This window comes from Calypte anna, chromosome 3, assembly GCF_003957555.1.
Source record: "Calypte anna isolate BGI_N300 chromosome 3, bCalAnn1_v1.p, whole genome shotgun sequence".
NCBI classification, from domain to species: domain Eukaryota; kingdom Metazoa; phylum Chordata; class Aves; order Apodiformes; family Trochilidae; genus Calypte; species Calypte anna.
This window is the reverse complement of record NC_044246.1, coordinates 55,093,524-55,109,950: the sequence shown is the minus strand read 5'-3', so window position 1 is coordinate 55,109,950 and position 16,427 is coordinate 55,093,524. Positions and strand designations below refer to the sequence as shown.

The window sequence follows — 16,427 nt, the reverse complement described above, 5'->3', positions numbered from 1 at the left end:
ACTTTCTCCCAGCACAGTGAGATATTTTTGGTTCAGTGTAGCTCAAATTGGTTGCCAGGGAAACTCATACAGAGCAGCAACACAACTGAGCAATGATACTCTGCAGCAGAAGGTCATCCTGGCACTGGTGTCACACAGGACAATGGGAAAAATGGGACTTCTTGCACAAAACATTTTTATAGACAGTAGAAACCAAAACAGTGAGCCAACAACACTTTACAACTGAGTCAAAAGGAAAAGCTGGTAATGGTCATCCATGACTACTTCGTTTTGTTTTACTTTTGAAAACTCTTCTGAGCAAGTCTATTCAGTAATTGACAATAAGGAGCAGAGGAAGGGAGCCAGAATTCCTGAGTCCAAGGAAGCCATGGGAGGCTCTAGCAGAGTCCAGGGCAGGAGAGGGAAGGCTTCACCACACAGGAGCTCGTAGCCAAAGAGAAGTCAAGAGAAGCATAAGAGCACAAGAGACGCTGCCTGGAGAGATATTTGAGATAGTCTTGGGTCAAGGGTTGGACTAGATGATCTCTGAGGTCCCTTCCAACCCGGCTAATTCTATGATTCTATGATTCTATGAAAGGACAGTAGCACCATAAACACCATACTCATGGTTGCTCAAAATAGGCAACTGACAAAATTATATGCCTGAAGAGTCTAGTCCTGAAATAAGCCTGAACTGTTCCCACTGAGTTCTTAGAGCTCTCCATGAACTTTAAATGAGGAAGTAGATTTGTGTATTGGTCAGGTTGTAGTACGTATTTTTCAATAATTTGGGGACCATGTAATAGATTTCTTTTGCCATGGCTCCCAGACTGCACACCTGCATTGTGAATAGCTGAAATATATAGGGGTGTTTGGATAGGGCTATAGATAAAGAACATATCAATTTACATCCATCACTTAAAATGCACACACACAAAACAAACAAAAAAACCCCCAAAACCCCACAAAAAAAACCAGCTGCAAGGCAGATTTTTTGTGTTACACACTTTTTTATGTACTTGAAAATCCTTTACAGCTAGGCTGCAAGAAAAAAGTATTTTCCTGGTGATTTAACCTCACCAGCTTTTAAACGAATTGACAACAATCACTGTCTTCTGACAGCAACAAAATTCTGAAGGCTTCCTCAGCTTACCTAGAATAATAGTGACTTTGTCTCAAATCAAACAGCTACTTGCTTGGAGAGCCATGGTATGCAAACTGCCGAAAAACATTACCAAAAGCAAAATGGAGACAAAGAACTGCTGTTTGAGAGAGGATGTATCTAATCGTAAAGTACACGACCTTATCAATCCATGCCATGCCTCTGTGATTCATCACAACCGAGATCCTGAGCAAACCTTCCAGCTACCCCAGGGCAGTGCCTGCTGCAGAGGCCCCAGGGTGGGCAGCTCATGGGATGGCTTGAAAGGGAAAGAAGGGAAAGAGGGTCTTCCTTGAATCAGCCTCCAAATTCAGCATTAGTGCCCTGTTAGATGAACCCCCTTGGTCCTCTGGACACCAGACATAAAGTTTGAAATGATTCACACAGCACAGGCACTTGGGAGGTGCTCTCCAAAATCAGGGACTGAGTTGCATCCAAATGGGTGCTGCACATACAACTGAGCACAGGGGCCCCAGGGATGTCCCCCAGGAGGCACACCTCACTGGCATGATCAAGTTCAGCCTGAACTGAATTAAATTATCTGCAGAGCTGCAAGTGTTCTTCAAGCCCCGTGGCAGTGGAGCTCTGACCTGGCATAGCTGCATGGCACCTTGAAATAGCCAGAGCTGCCCAAGCCTTATTCTAATATCTTCTTTGCTTCATTAGATGGGATATGAAGATAACTGACTTATTTATTTAATGGGCACCCTGGAATTGCATTTGCTGTGCAGCATTTCTAACCCCACACCATCACATTAGCACCCTGGCTCTGAACTTATTGCACACTAAAAACTGCTGGGTGTACCAGAAGCAGAGGATCAGCCCACTGTAAATATAATAACTTTAGGGATTACCCTTGGGGACAGAGGTCTTTGTAATACCTTCCCCCAAAATTAATAGCACAAAACTGTCAAGTTTACATCCTTCCTCAGAGGTAATTGCAGACCAGCTCTCAATCCTTTGTATTTCAATGCTAAATTACAGATGCCTTTGGCAAAGGAATATACGCATAACCACAGCTGCAGCATGGCACCGGTTTGCAAAGCTCACAAAAGATTTTGAACCTTCTTTTATCTTGGTTACTCAAGTAAAACCAAATTTTTTCAACAACAAACTCAGAACACACTCTAACCTGTTCTGAAATACAGAGCACCCAGCTATGAAAACAGCACACGTTGTTGAACAAACACTAGGAATCAAATATACTTGGTTAGAAAAATCACTTTCTGCAAAGAATATTTTTTCCTGCTTTTTGTTTGACTCTTTTGTACATCACTTTTACAGTTACCCTACTCCCTTAAATTGATTTTACACATACAAAAAAATAATGGATTAAATGTCATGTTTAAAAGAATACTTGATAATTGTGCAAGCATGCAAGGAAAAGTAAAACTTCCTCAGTTCCTCCACTTAGCGTTGATTTAGATGAGTGGGCAACAAAACTGAATAAATGAGATTCACAGGAGTTACAAGCTGTTAAAAACCAGAACATGTAGCCTACTACATCTTAGAGCATCAGTGCTATATTATCCCCTACAGGGTACTTCTTCGTTTTTTCTCTATGTCTTTGGAGTGATTGTGAAAAGGTTCCAAACAATGCCTTTTCCACCTACCTGTAGATAAAGCTACACAATCTAATAGATCCTCCAGCTAGTAAGATTTTTGTTTTGCTGAACTCACAGCAGCAGTGTGGAGGCACTGATGAGTAGAGAAGCCCAGCACGGGTGTGGGTTCAGGTGCACTATGAGCAGGGAGTGGGTGTTCAGCCACCACCTCGACACATGGATGGGGTCCTTTGTGCCCTGCTCATTACACCTCTTGCATGCCCCTAGCCCAGTATTCCTCCTCCTGAATGCATCTGCTCCCATGTCTCCCCAGCCCTTTGGGAGGCATAGTTGGCAGCCATGGCTTTCCCCTGCTCTTTGAGTCACCAGCAAATGACACCCACTGCCCGCAGGATGCACTCCCACCACATGGGCTGTCACCAAAGGCCACCACGTGAGGCTGACCAAAATGCTGGCAGCCATGATCCCAGGGAGGACAGCAAGCTGTGACTGTGGCTCACCTGTACCATCCTCACCACGCTGGTTCTTCCCCCCAGTCCAGGTCTAGGTGACAGCTCTCCTTTGCTGTAGACTACCACCTGGCAGCCTCGGCAGCCAGCTTGCCTTGTCCTCCAGATGAACCCGGGGTGGGCCACACTGCACGGGGACAAACTCCCGTGGTCAGCTTTAGCCAAACTGGTGTGGAAGCTTGGGCAAGCTGGATTCAAGCACAGTTAACAAACTCAGGTTTCCAAAACAGCGTTGTGCCACCCCCAGAGGCAGAAGCCCAGCCTTGGGGAGAGCTCATTGGTGTGGGCAAGGAGCCACAGGCTGCGGTTACACAAAGTCCGGCTGCAGAGATAAGGGGAGCTATACATAGCTATACTAGGAACTGCAATCACTGTCGTGATAGCTCCAACATACCACCAGCTCCTTTAACCAATCAGTGGCAAAACCCCCACTTTTTAAAACCAGTTTGCTAACAACTAGATGTCTGTCAGGAAAAATCCTTCCAGCTTTCTCCAGCCTCTACTTTCAAGCAAGACTTTACAGTACCTGAAGACTCCTGTAGCCCACACGATGCCTGTGGCACAATTTACATGCTCTGTGAAGGCAGAGGTAAACCAATCCTTTCAAAAATGTCCAAAGATGTCCTGAGAGAAACAATCGTCCGGCTGAGCAGTGCTCGACATTTGCTGTGCTGTTTTGCTGCATTAGAATTAGCTCCCGTGCCCAGAGGGAACAAAGATCAGTGTACACAGCAGTCCAAATCCTAGCCTAATTACAATCATAAGATTTGCATAGCAAACAACAGTAATTTATCCTGGAGTAAAACTTTACTGCTCCGTTAGCTTTGCTCAACTTTCATGTAGGGGAAAGCTGCAGACATACCTTGTGGACATTTTCTGTCCAATATGTATTGCATGTGACCCATGCGAGTCTTAGTTCTTCTTACACAACAGTACACAAGGTTTTCCTCCCTTGTAGTTTGTTCTGAAGCACTCCTTGCTGGAAAAGCTTGAAAATGTTGTTCCATAATATAATTTATTTGGCAAAAATTCAAAGCACTCAATTAGCAAACAGTTAATCCCAAGTTATTTTCCCATTATTGTGGGTCACTGCCACACATTTCCTCTGTAGAAAACATTTATGAAATAAGCCTCACATGTCCTAAGTTTGATGTGCAAAATGTTACAAAGGAGCTGAAGCTCTTAAGTGATTAATAATTCATCCTATTTATACTATAGTAAAATAGAAGCTGATATAATTACATTACCAGAATTCAGAAGAATTTTATTCAAATTCCATTAACTTCTGATATTCCGTCATGCTGAATTTTCTATTGATTTTCACTTTTGAACTGTAATAACTGATCCTTAGTCCAACACAAAAATAGGTGAACATTTTTCCAGTGTCTCTTTTTCATGCCTCTTGTATCTCATACAGCAAAACTTTTCATTAACAGAGTTAAAACTGCTCAGCTCTGCATGGAAAAAAAAATAAATAAAAATCAGGAAACCACATTTCAGGCTGACTTTTTGTAATCATATGCTCACCTGAGCAAAGGCTGCAAGCCTGCACATACATGCACCACACAGCATATTTTTGGGGAAGCAGGCATTTTACTATCCATAATCCTTCACCCCAAATAATAACCAACCCCCCTCCCCCCCACCAAAAAAAAAAAAAAAGGGAAGAATATTTATATATAAGATGCTGGCAGAGGGCGAGGAGAGTCAGTCCTGGGGGGTTAGTGGCACTTTGTGCCATGCTTATGCCTTTGTTTGTGGTTTGCAAACATCCCAGCAACCATTCTTAACGTTAATCACACTTACAGGAACATGACCTCACTCCACTAAAATGTAAAACTCAAGAATGGAGTTACTTTCTTTGAAGACAGAAACAGAGCAATACGATAGCAAACATGTCTTACTGCTACCCTATTCCTTCAGTCAGAACAGCAGGTTGAGCTAAATCCCTAAAACTGTGAGCCCAGAGCTTAGATGTTCTGACCCAGATGATGATGTGCATTGACACTTTCTCTCATCTCATCTCATCTCATCTCATCTCATCTCATCTCATCTCATCTCATCTCATCTCATCTCATCTCCATCCTCCTGGTGTCCTTCCCTCTGTTCCCAAAAGCAAAGATTTTGGGAGGCTACATACTCAGGTGACTAGCAGTGGGAGATGATCTGCCTGGCTCCTGCCCCCCAGCAGTACAGTTCTGTCCAGCACAGCTGTTCTTACAGAAGGATACCTCTGGAAGTGAGCATCAGCACTTATCTGACTGTGAAGAAATCATCCAATGCAAAGCACGCTCACATTTTCCTGACAGACATGAATTTAAGCATGTAAACTCTTCAGAACTCCAAAATTATTTGTTATACAAACATATAAATGACAAAAAGGACTGTGATTCATTACTACTTCTTAATGGGGAGTAATCATGATGACAGTCAAGCACATCTGGGAACAATAAGTTCCTTGCCTGGTGACTATGAAGTACTAGGACAGGCATAGCCAAAAGGAATTTAACAGGCTTCCCATAAAAAGTCATCCCCCTACCAATCCCAGTGAGGTTTTCTTCGGTGCTCCTTCCCTCTTGCGAATCTTAAAAGCTGAACAATTAAAGAAGTGTCAAGGAGCACAGCTAGGCTGTGAAATTCAGCAATGTGACTGTACACAGCAGCTTCAATAGGTTTTCACAAAGCCGGTGCAGTAGAAGAAAAAGTTACTTTCACATTTGAACATCTGAAAGGGCAGTATAGGGCCTTCCTGCAACCTTACAGAAAAAAAGAAAAAGAAACAAACAAAACCAAAAATCCTAAACCAAACAACAAACCAAAGAGCAGGGAAAGTATGTAGGTGTGTTTATCAAGTTTAACTTCACTCTGCAGTCCGAGGAACCACTTTATCAAAGTTCTTGGAGGGTACATTCATTTAAAAATTATTTGAGATCAAAACATTGATTGATTTAAAGCTAATTTTAAAAATAATCTCTTCCTAGTTATTCTTGGAACAAAAATGTACGTGTCACATTTCTGGTACACCACATGGGGTTTGTTTGCTATCAGAACCAATATACATAACTAGCACATTTCAAGTGAAGTCATTTCCCTTATTCACATGTAATAACTTCTAATCAGCATGAACAAAGAGACTTCTCTCATTGCTGAGAGCTGAATACACGTCGAACAATCAAAATGAAAAACGCAGTTGGATTTTTCAGGTCGGTTGTTTTTTAGTTTTTTGTTTGTTTGCTTGCTTGCTTTGGGGTTTTGTTTGCTTGTTTGTTTTCCCTTCTCTCCTTCCATTGGGTTGGTATGAAGTCATAAAATTACATCCAGAAACAGGTTACAAAAAAGAAGGTTAACAGCAAATTCTCAGAAACAACTGCTGGGTTTTTCACAAGAAAACAGCCTTGGTCAGCACAGCCTGGTCCAATAAAATGCCCAGCAAAAGCTTTCTGAGAGCCAAGCCTTTCTGTTGCACTCTGCCCATCTGCCCCAACAGCCAGCATCCTGGTGCAAGGCTGTGGCTTCTGGCTGCTACATCTTTTTGCTTTAAGTCTTCACTATCACGGTCCAAACTGCACTGCTTCCATACTGCAGACAGCAAAACTAAAATCCCTTTAAATCCCCTGTCCACAGAAATACAGACAGCCATCAAGAGTCTTATTCAAACTGCTTGTAAACACCCTGTGAGCCACATGTTGGACCCCTTAACTTACATCTCTCACAGGATAAATTTTACTTCCCACAGCAAAAGTAGCCTTAATTGGTCTTGAGCACTTTTCTTGTGGGGAGATTTTTGGCAGGCCAATTGATTTATTTTAGTGTCAGGTCTTTCAGTGGTAATGTTAATGCTACTGATGCAGTGTAGCAGACACCAGAATCTTCCATCTTCATTCTAGCAAAAAACCCCTGCAATACATATGTCTTCCTAAATGCATGTATGCATAACCCCACATGTGCACTGCCATACACCCCATATCAAGTGTATTATTACAGCTGACAATTTTATTCATGGCAAGTCTACACCACGGTTTCAATTCTGATAAATGAAGTGTGGCAATTCTAATGACTAATGAGTCATTAATAATGAGTATTAATTAGCTATAATATTTCCAACCCCTGCAACATTGCCTTAAAGCAGAACCATAGACTGGGTCTCTGTCTCCTTCAGTGAACTTGTTTGTTATTGGCCATCAAGTCCAGAAGTCATGTAGAGGAGACTGGCAGTAGTATTGGTGAAGCCACCTCTGAAATTTGGTGGGATGAATCCCCATGACTGGGGGGATTGTTGCTATCAGTGGCTACAGGCTGTTGAGAAGGGACAGGTGAGGAAGGAGGTGGGGGAGGCATTGCCCTTTCAATCAAGAGATGGATAGACCTGTCTCTGAAGAATAGCCACAAGCAGATTGAAAGCTTATAGGTAAGAACCTGAGACTGAGGCAACAATGGGCTGGTGTGTACTACCAGGCTGGCAGATCAAGGGAAGCCTATTGATGAAGCCTTGTTACTCCAGCTACAGGAGGCGTGGTGCTCACAGGCTCTGACTGCTGGGGAAAAGGCCAAACATCTGCTGGAAAAGTTGCACCATGAGCTGTAAGCAGTCCATGAGCCCGCACAAATGCATTAAGGGTAACTTCTTCAGCCTTCAGAGAGGATGCAATAGTGGACTGATTGATCAATGGATTGAATGAAAAATGGGGACTGTAAGAGAAGGTCCATAACAACATAAGGAACCTGAACATGCCTAAGTCAATGGGACCTGCATTTCTCCCTCTATTCTGCTCTTCACCCTCTACTCTGCTCTTCTGAGACCCCACCTGGAGTACTGGGTCCAGTTCTGGAGTATCCAGCATAAGAAGGATGTGGAGCTCCTGGACTGTGTCCACAGGAGAGCCAATAAAATGATGAGAGGGCTGGAGCACCTCCCCTGTGAAGACAGGCTAAAGAAGGTGGGGTGGTTTGGCCTGGAGAAGAGGAGGCTCTGAAGTGACCTTATACCAACCTTCCAATATATAAAGGGGCTCTACAAGAAAGATGGGGTAGGGCTTTTTACACGGGTGTGTAGTGAGAGGACAAAGGGAAATGGTTTCAAACTAGAGGAGAAATTAAGTTTAGACATTAGGAAGAAATTCTTTCCTGGGAGGGTAGTGAGACGCTGGCACAGGTTGCCCAGGGAAGTTGTGACTGCCCCATCCCTGGAAGTGTTCACGCCAGGTTGGATGGGGCTTGGAGCAACCTGGTCTGGTGGGAGGTGTCCCTGCCTATGCAGGGGGGTTGGAACTAGATGATCTTTCAGATCCCTTCCAGCCCAAACCACTGTATGATTCCAGAGTGCTGAGGGAACTTGTTGACGTAGTGGCCCAGACACTCTCCATTACAAGTTATGAAAGACAGGTGAAATGCCCAGTGACGGGAAAAAGGGAAATAGTGCAATCACTTTTCAGAGGGCAAAAAGGGGAACCCTGGGAACAATCGACCTCTCAGCCTCACCTCTGTGCCTGGCAAGATCATGGAACAGATCCTCCTAGAAGTTATGCTAAGACACATGAAGGACAGGGAAGTGATTCAGGACAGCCAGCAGGTCTTCACCAAGGACAAGTCCTGCCTGACCAACTGGATGGCCACTTTTATGACTGTATCAGTGGGCAAGGGAAGAGTTACAGATATTATCTATCTGGACTTCTGTAAGGCCTTTGAACTGGGCTGCCACAACATCATTCTCTCTTAATTGAAGAGATAGGATTTGATCAGTGGACTACTAAGTGGATGAGGAAGTGGTTGGATGGTCACATGCAGAGAGTAGTGTTCAATGGCTCAATGTTCAGATGGATATCAGTGACAAGCAGTGTCCTTCAGAGATCCATACTGGGAGCTGTTATCTTCATCAATGGCAGAGACAGTGGGATTGAGTTCACCCTCAGCAAGTTTGCAGGTGACACCAAGCTGAGTGGTGCAGATGACACACGTGAGGGATGAGATGCCATTCAAAGGGATCTTGACAAGCTCAAGAAGTGGGTCCATGTGAACTTCATCAAGGCCAACTGCAAGGTCCTGTTCCTGAACTGGTACAACCCCTGCTATCAATACAGGCTGGGGAATTATGGGATTGAGAGCCACCCCGTGAAGAAGGACTTCAAAGTACTGGTGGGTGAAAAGCTCAACATTAGCCAGAAATATGCATTTGCAGCCCAGAAAACCAATCATATCCTGGGCTGCATCAAAAGAAGGTCAAGGGAGGTGATTCCGCCCCTCTACTCTGATAAGACCCCACCTGGAGTATTGCATCCACCTCTGGAGCCCTCAGCACAGGAAAGATGCTGACCTGTTGGAGTACCACAAAAATTATAAGAGGGCTGGAGCACCTTTCCTGTGAAGAAAGGCTGAAAGAGTTTGGGTTGTTTAGCCTGGAGAAAAGAAGGCTCTAGGGAGAACTTATTGCAGCCTTTTATTACTTAAAGAGGGCTTATAAGAAAGATGGGAACAGACTTTTTAGCAGGACCTGTTGTAATAGGACATGGAGTAACGGTTTTCAACTAAAAGAGGGTAGATTTAGACTAGATAGAAAGATGAAATTCTTTACTGTGAGGGTGGTGAAACACTGGCACAGGCTGCTCAGAGAGGTGGTAGAAGCCCCATCCGTGAAAACATTCAGGGTCAGGTTGGACAGGGCTCTGAGTACCCTGATCTAGTTGAAGATTTCCCTGCCCATGGCAGGATGGTTGGACTAGATGAGCTTTGAAAGTCTCTTCCAACCCAAACTATTTTATGATACTCCTTAGGAAACAAGCCCAAATCAATTCTTTCTCTTCGATTTGTGACACTACTTTCAACATGGACTAGCAGGCACTTTCCCAGCAAATATACTAGCAGCTGGGATATATTTCCATCTGATCAGCAGCAGAAGGAACCAGGCAGGTAGACTCTTGCTTTGGAGAAGGAAATGTGAGTTTACTGTAGGATGCAATGAGGAAAACTGGCATGAAAGAGTGAAGAGATGCTGTACTCCACCTGTGGCTGGAACTTGAGGACTTTAGAGGCCATATAACAAAATGAAGCAAACTACAGCTACTGAGGATAGAAGAGCAGTGTAAAAACCATGGGATCCAGTTCTGCAGGTAGAAGTCTGTACATTTGGCTCTAGTGATGTGCGAGTAGCCACATTATGAAAGAAGGAAGTCTGTGTGGAGAAGTGAATACACAGAAACTGCACACTAATGGGTGTTGAGATCTTGCAGGGCCTATCTTGAAAGAACACTCACAATCCACATTGCATTCAGTGGAAACTAAGTCTGAAGAAAAGTGGAAAATCAGTTAACTTTCCCAGGCAACTGCCCAAACCTCCTACTGGTATTCCAATTTAACCCAGAAAACAAAAAAATATCTGCTTTCTGTTTTTTACTAATCCTAAATCATAGATTTAAAATACTGAAATATATGAGTCTTATTTTTAAAATATTGTGTTTTTGTAAACATTAACACCTTAGGCTCTAATTACATATCACCTTCATAACAGAGGACACAGCCAACAACTTTTTTTACTACTTGCTTAATTTTCAATGTGAAAAGGATGCTAGATTCCCAGCTTCTCTGGGAACAAAATGAATAGAAGACTCTCATGATACAGTTAAAATATTCTTCTCTTTTAAGGTATGAAGTAATTTAAAAAAAAAAAACCAACATAGACATTGGGAAGCTCTGCTGCTGAACAGACACAAAAATGTATTTCTGTGAAAAAAATACACTTGCAAATGTATCTGTGTTTCCATTTACTTTTCAACTTTTCCCTGAGATCCAACATACACTTCTTCTTTCTACTCTAAAGACTTCCAATAGGAATAATTATCTGACACCTTTATTGATCCTGTACTAAAGAAATTGTGTTCACCTGAGATTCTTTAACAGGCTGATTAGAAAAGAATAACAAAAATTGGAAGTAACAAATTAGGCAGCAGTATCATATACTTCCCTTACAGTAACCATTCTTCTCATGCATAAGTACAGTTTTGAGTCTGTTTGTCTAAAACAAAGAATTACAAAGTATGTGATTATAGAGTATTATCGGATAATTAAATCTAAGAGTTGAAAAAATTTCTGGGTTTAGAAAAAATTGCAGATTTATTTTCTGCAGATGAAGCATTCTAAACTCAGATTATAATGAGTCTCCATAAAGCCCTATTGATAATCATCTCAATTTGAGACAACATAAAATATGAAAGCTTTTCTCCATAGGTTTCTGATTAATTTGTATTGCTTCAAATTATTTCCAAAAGTGAAAAAAAAAAACCCAAACCAAAAAGTAACAGTAATCTCTATAATCTAAGAAGCAACCTTGCAAAGCAAAATTGCAAAGAATTTGTTCCCATTTCACACTCTCTTAGCTAAAAGAACAAGCTCAACAGATGGTAAAGGCATCACCTTGGGGGAAATGCACCTCCAATAGGTATTTGTATAACATTCAACATGGACGTTTACTTAGAGCTGTCTATGATCACATAAACTGCTTTGTATTTCAAGTATCTTGCTCTATTGGTTGTAAATAAATTATTTTATACTCCTTCCACTTCAACATTTCCAGTAAGTTACAATGATATTCATGTTTTCTAAAAATCCTTGGTGTTAGAAGAGGCAAAGGGAAAATTGCCTGCCCCATGTACTTCCTTACGCACCTCTGCCTAAACACAGCCCACTAAATTAAACACTGAACACTCTGCCTTGTCTTATTGCCCAAGTAACAGAGAACAAATGTCACCTTCCATGTCACACATAATAATCTTTCTTCTCTGTTATACTAACTAAAATAGCTCTGATTACCTAAGCTTTCCATGACGATAATTCCTTTTTATTTACACCACCAAAACTACCCAGAAACCCTTATTTTAATGACACATCTAGACTACAGCATTAAAATTACCTACCAAAATACTTCATTTCCAACTTAAGCATTAACTTTAAATTGGCTTTAGCTTTAAATGTTAGTGACTTCCAAAGTCTATAATAAATACAAAAAAGGACATCAAAAAAGGTCTCATTTGGATAGGTATTATGACAACAGAGTTCACAAACATCAGTATCAGACTGATTGAGCTCAATGTTTTCACCTCTGTCAAAATCATAGATATATTTAATTTTATTTTTTTTTTTGCATTTCCCTCCAAAAATCTTGGAAATTTAAAGGCAGGTGCCAGAAGCTACAAGGTTGCAGTTAAGCAATTTATTTTTATTTTCATGATTGCAGATTATTCTAAGGTCTGTTTGCATATGGACCCCAAATGCTTCCAAGAAAAGCAGCTAAAATGAGACAAAATTAGCAAAATGAGAACAAAACCAGTAAGATTACTAGCTCAAAGTCACCCAAAGCAAAATCCCAGACTGAGGAACACAAACTACTCTGATAAAATGTAACACAAACTACTCTGATAAAATGTGAAACTTAAGTACTTCCCCCTAAATGAGAAGATTACTCAAGAGTTTTCAGACAAACGCACACACACATGGACTCTTTGAAGCAGGTTTGCAACACAAAACCAGGAATTCCTACTCACAGGACAGAGATTATTCCATTTGGAACTTGTCTCTACACTTAAACCGACAAAGGAAGAAACTTTCTTCCTGCAGTCTTAAGTTGGCCACACCTGAAAGTTGTAGCTCTATGATCTCAGAGAAGTTTTCTTCAGTCACCAGAGAAATTAATATGGAAACTCTGGCAATTTGTTCTCCTGTTTTCAGTAGAAAATTTACATATGAATTACACACCAAATTCCTTTGGTCTGATAAACTGTTCTGGACTCGAATGAAGTAAATACTGCCTCTCCATTATCATCTTCCTCTTGCTACGCTTTGCTTTCTTTCAAAAAACGCAAACAACTGTACATCTAAAACTAGACAGTGCAGCATCAAGTGCATCTCTTGCCTTGGGCCTACACATAGAGACAGAGGCTTGAAAATATATCTTTACATTTCAAGGGACTTCAGATTCCCAGATTTTCTGCCAGACTGGGCTGCTTGTAAGACACTGCCCAGTGCATAAGTATTAATGCAGCAATTTGTTACCAGTCAAGAAATCATCTGATGCAATTCAGCTGATTATCAAAGCCTTAAAGAACTGCATATAATAGCATACACAAACAACTGAGGTTCAGGACCTGACTGAAAGATGCAAATACCACATAATTTCTTATTACTTTTCATATTCATTAATCACCAGTACATAAAGAACAAATGAACGTACACAGAGGCTATGCACAGCACAAGAGTCACTTAGGTGTTTCCCATAACAGAATACAATTTAAACATTGGTTTTTGCACTTCAGAGCACAAACGCAAACATTTCATAATGGCACTATGGATGGTAAACCAGAACATTTCTTACCTTATTTAAAACGGCATTTTTAGTAAAAAGTCAGGCTATGCTAACACAAGGCAGCAGGAACCACGCCATCCTCCTTCAGCAGACTTTTCCAAATGTCCCTGTGTTCAACTAAGTCTAATTCCACTCTGTTTTGTTTCCCTAAGAGGACCCATTCAGCACCATGTGCTCCTTTTCAGCTGTCAATAAACAGAAGCAGTGAATTCCCCAGCGCCTCACAAAGCTAGTTAGGCATAGCCATTCATTTCTTCAGGAAAACAGGGCATTGATTTCAGCAAATTCCCAGGGAGCAGCTGTAACAAAGAGATCAAAGACCCACCTCCTTTCCTGCACAGCTTTGGCCGGACCAAGCCGAGAGGAGCAGCCACAGGTTTCCCCCAGAGTGGGCTCGAACCCCCTCAGCCACCACATGCTCCATTCACTCCCATAGTCTTCCTACGTTCCCGGGACAGCCTCCGGTACTAACCGTGACAAACCCCTACAGTCAGGCAGCATAATATACTGCACGCTAGTTCATCCAAGGATAAAAAGAAAAACAAGCTCCAAAGGGGAAGTCTGTTGCTTCCCCAACAGGCCGAGCCTTGGTAGCTGCCAGACATTTTATAAACTTCTCTTTTTTTTTTTTTTTTCCCCTAGCTTCTTCATTTAAACACAGGAACACTTGCTACCTCAATTTCTTCATGCTGAAATTTCACTGGGATGTTGGCTTTATTTTTGTTTATTTCCACAGGCTTGAAGACTTAGTTGCTGGATTCAGAGGTCTAGTCACAGAAGCCCTCATATTGTGAAGCCAGTACATTTTCTTTGTGGAATTTACCCCAAGCAGATTTTTTTCCTAGGAATCTAAAAGGATTTGGTCTGGTTTGATTTGGTTTTTTTCTTTTTATTTATACAACTAATCTTCATTAATGTGACCTGGAACAAGGTACTTAAACCAAGAATCTGACCTTGTATTGAACCAAATATTAGTGAAAGATAATGCCGTGGCTTAGGGATTGGGTGTTTAGGCTGCATGTCCACTATTAAATAGGAAGAGTCAGAGACGGTCTGGTGCTGAGACCACCTGGTATCAGCCCCATGTGCCTAAATACTCCTCACCTCTTTCCCTTTCCTCCCTCAAAGAGTTTGGTTACATCCAAATTCCTTACTGGAACAGAGCCTGGCATTATGTTATCCCCAAAACGCACCTTGATGTTGTCTGTTAGCACAGGCCAGCACTAAGGTCATGGGCTGGCTCTGTACTATTTAATTACATAAAAACAGACATAGAGATTTAGAGTCACTTCACATCTGTACAGATTTGCCATGTTAGTCTTCAGTGTTCTGCTGTGAACTGACATTTTCCTGAGACACTACTGAGCTGTCATAAAACCCACATACATACATACGTACACCCACCAGCTGGAATCTGGAAAGTCCCCTGAGCATGCATACTGCCTCAATCCTAATTCACATGTCGAGTGAGAAAACAAGTGTCTGTTCTGATTGAGTATCACAGGACCTGCCACAGCACAAGCAGTAGGATATTAAGAAGACTAGGGACAGGTGGTAGGGATGACTATCATTGCATAGATAGCTGGGGACATAAGGAACAGAGAACTGCAGAATTACCTAAGTTGCAAGAAGCCTGTGGAGATCAACTAGCCCAGCCTCCTGCAAGCAGAGCCTTAGCAGGGTGTTACCCAGGGCCCTGTCAAGCTGTGTCTCAACTATTTCCAGTGAGGAAAATTCCACCACTTCCCTGGACAGGCTGTTCCAATGTTTAATTGATATCATGGTGAAAATATCCTTTATACCCAAGGACAACTTCACTGAAGAAACTTATGGCCATAACCTGTTGTTCTGTTACAGTGGATCCTTATGGAGATAAGCACACCCACCTTCTCCATAATCAACACTTTTCTACTGAAAGACCATAAGAGGGCTAGAGCTCCTCTCCCATGAAGACAGGCTGAAAGAGATGGGGTTGTTCAGGTGAAGCCTCAGGAGAAGAGAAGGCTTCAGGAAGACCTTATAGGGTTTATCCAGTACCTAAAGGGGCCTACAGGAAAGCTGGAGAGGGAGTTTTAATGTGGGCATGTAGTGATGGGATGAGAGGGAACAGTTTTAGGAGGGAATGGTTCTAAGCTGAAGGAGGGTAGATTTAGATAAGCTGTTAGGAAGAAACTCTTTACTATGAGTCACTGGCGCTGGCTGGCCAGAGACATGGATGCTCCAGCCTTGGAAGTGTTCAAGGGTTGGATGGGACTTTGAGCAGTGTGGTCTCACGGAAGGTGCCCCTGCCCATGGCAGAGGGGTTGGAACCAAATCTTTAAGGTTCCTACCAACCAAAATCTTTCTGTGGTTCTATGATTAATGTCCCCTGAGCCTTCTCCCAGAAGAACACACCCAATTCCTTCAAAGTCTCCTCAGATGACAACTTCTCCAACCACTTGAAAGTGGGTGAGATGCTGTGAGGGGCTGATGCAGAGTTGAAGAGAGACAAATGAAACTGCCAGGTTATAAATTGTCTGAAACCGTCAAATTAGCTTAAACATCTAAGCTGAGGAATCATAAGTGATTTTGACCAGGACCACTGTGCAGCCCTCCTCCCCTCTCTCCCTTTTTTAAACATTTTACTCCTGACAGCAGTTTTGTTGTGGTCAGGCATATTACATTCCTTGCTTTAGAGTTCTTCCTGTATCTAAATGGCACTTAAGCATGCCCCAAACTTGCCAGTTAGCAAATAAAGCTCAAAATATGCACTTTGACACATAACTTGAAGTAGAGATACCACCTCCACAGATAGCTGCTATCTGCCAGTCAGCCACTTATGTTTTTGTATTTATTAACAGATTATAGTTATTGACAAAAAAAAA

At 42.1% G+C, this 16,427-nt stretch overlaps 1 protein-coding gene across 8 annotated transcripts in view; it reads right to left on the bottom strand.

Annotated features, from left to right (window-relative positions):
• The window catches only part of PLAGL1 (PLAG1 like zinc finger 1), a 47,644-nt gene that overhangs the window by 12,609 nt on the left and 18,608 nt on the right, over positions 1–16,427 (bottom strand). Inside the window, exon 1 of one of the 8 annotated variants that reach the window (XM_030448230.1) lies at positions 13,889–13,951. The exons of the other annotated variants lie outside the window; for them this stretch is intronic. The gene's annotated coding sequence lies outside the window, so the exon portion shown is untranslated. Of the gene's footprint in view, positions 1–13,888; positions 13,952–16,427 lie in introns of those variants that run through there. 8 annotated transcript variants of the gene reach the window in all.